Source organism: Canis lupus, chromosome 4 (assembly GCF_048164855.1).
Source record: "Canis lupus baileyi chromosome 4, mCanLup2.hap1, whole genome shotgun sequence".
Classification (NCBI taxonomy): Eukaryota; Metazoa; Chordata; class Mammalia; order Carnivora; family Canidae; genus Canis; species Canis lupus.
This window is the reverse complement of record NC_132841.1, coordinates 15,201,562-15,210,594: the sequence shown is the minus strand read 5'-3', so window position 1 is coordinate 15,210,594 and position 9,033 is coordinate 15,201,562. Positions and strand designations below refer to the sequence as shown.

General features: G+C 38.8%; 1 long non-coding RNA gene across 1 annotated transcript in view; it reads left to right on the top strand.

Annotated features, from left to right (window-relative positions):
• The window catches only part of LOC140631901 (uncharacterized), an 83,389-nt gene that overhangs the window by 34,474 nt on the left and 39,882 nt on the right, over positions 1–9,033 (top strand). Inside the window, exon 3 of the long non-coding RNA XR_012029443.1 lies at positions 2,218–2,408. This is a non-coding gene — a long non-coding RNA (uncharacterized lncRNA). The remainder of the gene's footprint in view (positions 1–2,217; positions 2,409–9,033) is intronic.

The following is a 9,033-nucleotide window of genomic DNA, read 5'->3' as shown; positions in this document are numbered from 1 at the left end:
TGGATCTCATGACCACGAGATCATGATCTGAGCCGAGACCAAGAGTCAGATGCTCAACGGACTGAGCCATCCAGGTGGCCCTAGAATGTCTGTAGTTTTAATGAGTCTCCTGGGTGATTCAGTTCCACAGTTCAAGTCCACCCTTCTACAGTTCTAGGAATATGTGGTGTTATCAGAGTAAGTCTAGTGTTTTAAATAATTATGCATCCTACTCATCAATAGCTCTTTGAGTTTGTTTAATTGCACAATCAGTGATCAATCAACATTCAATTCAGTTCAGTAAACGTCTCATTTATTTCACGCAAGGCTCTGTATGAGGCTCTCATACAGATATGATATCTGAATATACAACATGATATCTGAATTCTACAAACTTACCTTATTAGATGAGAGGGATGTGCACACAAATCACATGATTCAATGATTCTAAAAATCAGAATTATTGGCACATTTCTGAAACACAGAAAAGAAAGGATTTATCCTGCCTGGAAGCCTTGGAACGCTCTCAGAGGTGGCATCATTTAGGCTGAGCCTGCTCTCAACAGGTAGGAACAAAGAAGAGGCATTTTAGCAGGAAGGGACACTATGAGCAAAGATAAGGCAACAGGAAAATATAAATGTGTTCTACGAACCCTGAGAAGAGCATCTATGATAGGAAAGTAGAGGTAGTTAATAAAAACAGCTTTTAGGTGCTTGGCTTTTTACACTATTTCATTTAATCTGTTCAACTACCTGTTATGTGGGAGAGTCACTCCTATATTAAAGATGGAAATACTGACTTGTTAAAGAAAAAAAGCCCACAGGACCTAGAACAAAATGCTAATTTTGGGTGATGAGGGGGATAACGGGATCATAGAATGTTGTTACTGCTATTGTCAATGTAGAAAGGGAGTATTAGTGGTTGACAAGGCCATGTGGAGTAGGAAAAGAAGCATATGGAAACACACCATACCAAGGTGCAAAATTCTATGTGAACTCATGCTTCCTTTAACAATGTACATGTATTATCCAGTTCTGCTATTTAGTACTCTCACCACTCATTCTCACTGTGCATTGCTAATGCTCAGATTTGGCTCTCTCTCACTTTCCTCCATTAAAGGATCTCAAGATCCTTTGGAAGGTAGCTGATTTCATGTCTTGGGGCTCAGAGAAAGTCAGGATGGGTCTGGGACAAGCTGTGCAGCCACATAGTGTGCAAACTTTTATAAAATGCCAGAGGCAATGATCAAAGGACAAAAGAGCCAACTTAAAGGGGCTTCCCTTGGCCAAGCTGATTCAAAGATGAATTAGCCTCTTGTAGAAAGGAGCATTGACCACACTGACTCAATCCCTTCTCTCTCTGGAAATTAATTGTGCCAACCAGTGCTTCCTAAATTTTTCATTTCATGGGACATGGAGAGAGGGATAACATTTATCTAATGACACATTAATTCATGGCACACTAAAGGCTGCCCTCCCCTAGGGCTCCCAAGCACTGAGGATCCAAGCAGCTCAGGGTAGAGGGGTCTTTGTCTTGGCACCCTGTAATCATTGGTAGCAATGGGGAATGGCACACAGTAGGCTGGTTGCAAAGTTTGGCTCTAGATGACCCTTTTAAGTATGATAAAATAGCAATCTTATATTCAATAAGATACCAAAAAGTTTATATTCAAGTAAGGTTTATATTCATTTTCAGTAATGCCAAGAGGCCAAATCACAATATCTCAAATGACAAGACAATGTGTGAAGTACTGTTAGCTGTGCCCAATTAAAGAAGAAATCATTTCCAGAAAGGCACTAGGTTTGAAAAATTTAAATCTACATGGAAAACAGAAAATTAGAACTCCTATGTTGTAATAAGTGAAGCATATTTATAAAAAGGAACTTGGTTAAAAAAAGAAACAGAGAAAAAGAACTACCTTAGATGCTATAGCAGGACAAATGTCAATTCTTTGATTACTCAGACAAGGTACCCGGATTCTTCTCCTTTGGTCAGATGAGATTAAAACCACTAAAATTTCATTATTGGATTGTTTGTTTCTTTGCTGTTGAGTTTAATAAGTTCTTTATAGATCTTGGATACTAGCTCTTTATCTGATAGGTCATTTGCAAATATCTTCTCCCATTCCGCAGGTTGTCTTTTAGTTTTGTTGACTGTTTCTTTTGCTGTGCATAAGCTTTTAATCTTGATGAGGCCCTAATAGTTCATTTTTGCTTTTGTTTCCCTTGCCTTCATAGATGTATCTTGCAAGAAGTTGATGTCCACAATAGTCAAACTGTGGAAGGAGCCTTGGTGTCCATCGAAAGATGAATGGATAAGGAAGGTGTGGTCTCTGTATACAATGGAATATTCCTCAGCCATTAGAAATGACAAATACCCACCATTTGCTTTGACGTGGAGGGACCTGGAGGGTATTATGCTGAGTGAAGTAAGTCAATCGGAGAAGGACAAACATATGGTTTCATTCATTTGGGGAATATAAAAAATAGTGAAAGGGATTATAGGGTAAAGGAGAGAAAATGAGTGGGAAATATCAGTGAGGAAGACAGAACATAAGAGACTCCTAACTCTGGGAAACGAACAAGGGGGAGTAGAAAGGGAAGTGGGCGGGGGGATGGGGTCACTGGGTGACAGGCACTGAGGGGGCACTTGACAGGATGAGCACTGGGTGTATGCTATATGTTGGCAAATCAAACTCCAATAAAAAAAGTATACCAAAAAAAAAAAAAACCACTAAAATTACTGTAACTTTCAGAAGGCAAACCTAGAAAGAAATGCAAATAAAATAATGGTATTTAAATCTAAAGTATTAAGAATACAGTAACTACTTTTCATATCAGGGTACACATCAGCTTTTTATCATTTCAGTAGTACTCATGTCTTCTTTTTAAGTGTTTAAATTCTAAAGATAGTTTATTATGGTAGGATTGTGGTTTTAACCAAATATTTTGAAGTATTTGCATTAGCAACCAGTATTTAAAAATTTGGGAAATTTTATTTTGATAGCTACATATGTTTTCAATTTTTTTCTGTTTTGAAGTATGTACAAATTTTTAAAGGAATATTGATTGTTTAAGGATAAGGAAATCCTAATTATCTGACAATTCATAAGAATATTAAGCTGGTATTAAAGCACAAAATAATGAGTACCAAAGGATGCTCAAATATCAAAGACTAACTATCACAATAGCTCTCATTTAATTTAAGGAGCATACATCAATTAATTAATTAATTTATTATTGAGATATAATCAATATATAACATTGTATTCACTTTAGGCATACACCATGATTTGATGTATGTGTATATTGTAAAATGAACACTGCAATACTTAGTTATTGTCCGTCCCCACATAGAGTTACAAGTAATTCGTGTATGAGATGAGAACTTTTAAGATCAACTTCTAGCAACTTCCAAATATACAATGCAGTATTAGTAAGTATAATCACTATGTTGTACATTACATCCCAAAAACTTCTTTATTTTGTAAGTAAAAGTTTGTGCTTTTTGACCTTCCCCCCTTTCACCCATCCCCTCACCAATCTATTCTCTGTGTCTGTAAGTTTGGGGGATTCTTTTGTTTGTTGTTTTGCTTTTGTTTTGTTTTAGACACCATATTTAAGTGAGACAATATAGTGTTTATTTTTCCTGTTTGGCTTATTTCACTTAACATAAGGCCTCACGGTCCATCCATATTGTTGCAAATGGCAGGATTTCTTGCTCTTTTTCATTGCTGAATAATATTCCCATACAATATTTCCTTTTTCTTTTTTTAAGATTTTATTTATTTATTCATGAGAGACACACAGTGAGAGGCAAGAGACACAAGGAAGAGGGAGAAGCAGACTCTATGCAGGGAGCCCAATGTGGGACTCAATCCTGGGACTCCAGGATCATGCCCTGAGCTGAAGGCATACACTCAACCTCTGAGCCACCCAGGCATCCTCCCACACATTATTTTCTTAAGTGAAAAAGAAAAACACAAATTAAAAGCCCATCCCCACTTGCTCCACCCTGAAAACCCCATCCCCATTTGCCCCACTGCACTTCTTAAGACACCACATCTCCCCACAAAGTACAAGGCAGGCAAATCAACACAGTTACTCAAGCACAGAGCTGAGGCTTTTTGTCTTCTGACCCCTGGCTCAGTAGTTTCTTCCATGCCTCATGCAACAGTGTGATAGAGGCATAAGTAATGGGACAGGTAAAGGGGACTTAGTCATGGGAAGCCTTGACAATCCTGATCATCTAACACAGGTGGTGAAATATGATGGGACGTGTACTGGAAAAGAGATATGGTTTATTACCTTATGTCTGTGAGCTACTAGTGGGTGACGGGGGGCAATGTCTTATTTTCCCTATGCCTCATTTTCCTCACTGGTTCAATGCTGTGTTTAGAACTGCATTTTCTTCTCTTTTCTATTTTTAAGATTTTATTTATTTATTTGAGGGAGAGAAAGCACAAGCAGAGAAAGGAGCAGAGGGAGAAGGAGAAGCAGACTCCCTGCTGAGCAAGAACCCTGATGCGGAGCTCTATCCCAGGACCCTGAGCTCTATCCCAGGACCCTGAGACCATGACCTGAGCCAAAGGCAGATGCTTAACCAACTGAACAACCCAGGCATCCCTAGAATTGTATTTTCTAATGTCTCTTCCAAATTCTCTAATTCTATGAAATTTTGTAAAGGAGCCTGATTAACTTCTGGAGTAGAGAGAGCTTACTAAACTTGTAGGCCCAGTTCCTAAGTAACCCACCCCAGGATTTACCAACAGGAGTACAAGTATACTCAACATGGTCCAAGAAGGGTCTATAGTCTTCTCTCCTCTTCAGTTTTTCAGACATTAACTGAAATCTTTTGTATCATCTTAGTGTTCTTCCTATTCTCTTTGTTCTTATGGGGCTACTCTTTTGCAATAACTTTATTGGCTTTTGGAAGGCAGAGAAAATGTTTGGGTCAGACAGTCATCTTAACTGGCACCTCATCATTTGATTTTTGAGTAGCATTGCCTTACAGGAGCCTGATGTCCTACTTCCTCTTCCTGTCAGAGATACTTGCACATAGTAGTTAAAGTAACAGTCTGAATTAATGAATAAATTTAAGTTTTATTTATTTGAATTTAGACAATTGTGTTCTTTAAAACACAAAGATTTCACATCAGCCTTAAGAGTCTCAGATGCTACTTACCCTACTTGCCAGTATTTTTTGTGCCTTTGGTTTTGGTTTAATATCCCATTTCCCTCCATTTTAAACCAAGCTTGGAAGAGAAGGAGTATCTCAAATATTAGAGGCAGTAGTAAAATTGTCATGATAAAGCTTTGGCCCGTATCAGTGGTTCTCAAATTTTAGCCTGCATCAGAATCACCTGGAGGGCTTGTTAAAGACTGCTAGACCCCAGCCCTAGAGTGTCTGGCTCAGTATGTCTGGAGTAAGATCTGAGAACTTCTTTTCTAGCAAGTTCCCAGGTGGAGTCAATGATGATATTCCAGGGACAATACTTTGAGAGTCATAAGCCTACGTGAAATACAGCATTTAGGTATTAAGTAGATAAGTGATTTATTTATTCACTTAATAAATATTGTTGAATACTTATTTTGTATTGAGCATTGTTATAGGCACAGGTGCAAAAGAAGGTGGGAGGGGTTTCTGCTCACAAGGAACCATTCTGAGGGAATTCTTTAGTTTTTAAGTAGAAGTCTGCTCAGCACAGAAAGTCTCTTCATGGTGCTTTGTAGTATATCATGTCCATTCCCTTCCTTGTGCCTCGCTGAGGTTGCCTTATTTGTTTGTTTTTCCTTTCAACTTTATTGAGATATAATTGATACCCAATACTGTACTGTATAAATTTAAGACATATACCATAATAACTTGACATATGTATATATTATGAAGTGATAACCAAACAAATTTAGTGAACATCTATCACCCTCACTGGTGCTCTCTTCCTCCTCTTAAGTGGAAAGCCCCTTCTCTCCAACAGTTCCAAGTCTTGCCTATACCTCTACTCTGTTTCTCTCTCTTCTGGAGCCCAGTCCTTGACCATCGTTGTCCACCTTCACTTCCACCATGGAGTTATGAGTTCCTAACATACCATTTACCCTTTATTCTACACTGTTCTGTATCTCCAAATGCTTCATTTGTGCCCTCATCATCTGGAGCCCCTACAAGGCCATGGGCCATAAATTACATTCCTTCCCAACTCTAGCCCTCGGTTCCTTAAGGAGTGAGAAACACTTTAGGAGCTAAATTTGAACTTATTGATAGATTTGCTTGGAATCCCAACCTCCCTTCTAGAGGAGCTGGGGTAGAATTGAAATCGCCATCACTAAAACAACCAGTCAGACCACATGGTCAGACAGAGTTTGTGGTGACCAGGGTGGAGTCAAGAGATTAGAGACCAGGAAATGGGTGTTTGGGTTAGGATTGTACTAATTGGAAAGAAGCCAAGAGCAGTCAATTTCCCTTTCAGTATAAAATTCACTTTCTAAACAGGGTTTGTGCCTAAAAAATGTAACGTGGTCAGAATGAACTGGAGAATAAGTTATGGAATCAAATGGCCATCTGTTTTCTTGACTAGTATATCTTAATTTTGCTGAAAATTAGTTCTGAACCAGTTATAACTGAATAAATAGGTTTGAGATCACATTTTTATTACAATTGGGTGAACTGGAAATTAACTGTCACAGTCTGGTTCAAATACATTCAGATAAAAAGGAAACCCAATTCATCCAGAAATAGAATGTTACATAGAAATAGAAGAAGAGTATTTTAAAGCTGGAAGAATCTTTGAGATCCTTCCAGAATAATAGTATCAGATAGTGGTTATGTGTGAGGCTTTGACCTGGAGCTTGATCTAACCCAGAGTGAATTTTTATTCTGCCTCCTACTATCATGTGAGTTTAGGAAAATTTCCTCATCTCTCCAAGCCTCCATTTCCTTATGTATACAGAATTAGAGATTAAAAAGCATCACTTATTAAAGAATTAGTGGGAGAAATAAATGTACAATCATGTACATGAAGCTTCTAGTACAATGTCTAGCATACAGTAATAGCTCAATAAATGGCGGTTACTATGTCATCCAATCCTATCATTTTACGGATGAAGAAACTGAGGCTCAAGTTATTGAAGTAAATCAGAGACAAAGCTAAGACAAGAACTTGGAATTTCTGAATTCCAACCCAACACTCTATTCAGAGTAACTTACCATTCTATCACTTACTCCGTAATTTGGATCTTTCGAGTGTGTAATTTGTGAAAATTTAAACTGGGCTGAAATACATGTTTTCCTACTTTCTGTGAAAATTGGATTTCAAGTTGAACATATATAAATTACCTATGAAAAGGGCAATTTTCAAGGTCTTTAATAGTATCATTTAATATATCAACCATAAACTTATTATTTATAAACTAATTACAAGTCATTCTTAACTGTTTAATTGAAAGATCTTATTCTTGGCAGCGCTAATTTGAATGTTGACAAAATTGGTCTGAATTGTGGTACACACTTACATGTGCCCAGTAAAAACTGATGTCCTCCAGTCATTCCACCTATCAACGCAGGAAGTCACCAACCCAAGGTGCCCCTCATGGAACAGTTATCTCTTGTGAGTAATTTCAGTGAGAGCAAAGTCATTACACCTAACACATCTAGCTCTGTGTTTTATTCTTGTGATAGTCAAAATGTCCTTCAAGCTCCCAGATAATCTTAAATCCAGCATCTATGCGGCACTTAATTTATTCCAGAGGTTGCAGCCATCACTGATCAACCAAAGAGTTTCTCCTCCTTGTCAGCGACAGAGCCTGGGGAAGTTGTAGCTTGTTTATTTTGCATTGTAAGCATAGCCAGATTCCAGGTACTTCATCTAGTCCAAATGGGAGCCAGTTGTCATGGACCTAATAGGTATTCAATATCATAGTTGAATTAAAGAGTCAAAGATATGTAGTAATCCTTTCTTGTGAGGTGTGTTGATAAAAGAGATTAAAATTTCATTTTACGGGCACCTGGGCAACTCAGTGGTTGAGCATCTGCCTTTGGCTCAGGTCATGATCCCGGGATCCCGGAATTGAGTTCCACATCAGGCTCCCTGCGGGGAGCCTGTTTTCTCCCTCTGCCTATGTCTCTGACTCTCCTCTGTGTCCCTCATAAATAATATCTTAAAAAAATAAATAAAATTTCATTTTAGAAATGACTCTGCAAAGAGTATATCCATGAAGAAGCCTTGCCCTAATGAAAAAGAAACAGAGCTGGACAAATTCTTTTTTTAAAAGATTTATTTATTCATGATAGACACAGAGATTGAGAGAGAGGCAGAGACACAGGAGGAGGGAGAAGCAGGCTCCATGCCGGGAGCCCGATGTGGGACTCGATCCCGGGACTCCAGGATCGTGCCCTGGGCCAAAGGCAGGCGCCAAACCGCTGAGCCACCCAGGGATCCCCTGGACAAATTTTTTAATGACAGTATGATTCCAGATAAAAGATGTATTGGCCAGAATAATTTGGGGTACAAGAAAGAGAAACCTACTTGAGAAGAAAAGGGAAATATATTGGTTTATGAACCTGTGGGAGGATAGAATGAGGTTGGCTGAACTCAGGGACTGCAGGGCTACTGACTCTCTCTCCACTCATTCTCAGACCAGCTTTTCCACAAGGCAGGAAATGCATCTGTCATCAGTCATGGGTTCATATCTTTTACAGCTTTGGGAAAAGAGAAATTAGGTCCTCTTCACTCTTTTTCAGTTGAAATAAATTAGGGAAGAACTCTGAAAGGCCTGACTTGAGCCACGTGCCCCCCCCCCCCCCCCCCCAGGGACAATCGTCATGACCAGGGATGTGCGGTACCCATGAAAGGGGATACCTTTCTGAGTACACAAAATTTGTCTACGACTGCCAGCGTTTTTGAGTCCTTCATTTGTGCCAGGCATATGAACTCTCATTTACTTCTAAGATAAGGATCATGAATATAGGAGGTGTCTGTAAGGAAGCATCAAATTGTTCTGAGGGGTACAAGGGAGCCTGGCCTGGAAGAAGAAAGAGGAGCCCTAAATCACCTTGAA